We start from the raw sequence: 417 nt of genomic DNA, 5'->3' as shown, positions 1-417 counted from the left end.
TGTTTGTGCTTTTGAACAGTTCTTCCTGGCTCTTGGAGTCCCTCACTTCTTGATTTTTGTGATCAAGCAACAGATCAATGAATCATCAGTGAATAAAAATAGCTTTTTTACCCCTCAGTGTGTATGTAAATATACATACGTACGTACATGTTTATAAAAAAAAGAGTGTAAAACTGTTCTGAATTTTCAGTGTTTTCAAATTTTTGATATTTCAGCACTGTGTCAAGGAAAGTAATGGCTTTTGTGAATGTGTCTGTTCAGTATGTGCCATGATGTTAGCAGGTATTACCACCATATTATCAGCAGGTATTATCACCATAATGTGGTAAGCTGCTCTCCTTGCACACAAATGTGTTCCCGGCTTTACAGGGGTTACATCGAGTCTGGATTTGAATTTTTATTCCTTTGCTCTAAACA

This window comes from Aythya ferina (genome assembly GCF_964211825.1).
Source record: "Aythya ferina genome assembly, chromosome: 1".
NCBI lineage: Eukaryota > Metazoa > Chordata > Aves > Anseriformes > Anatidae > Aythya > Aythya ferina.
This window is presented reverse-complemented; position numbering follows the sequence as displayed.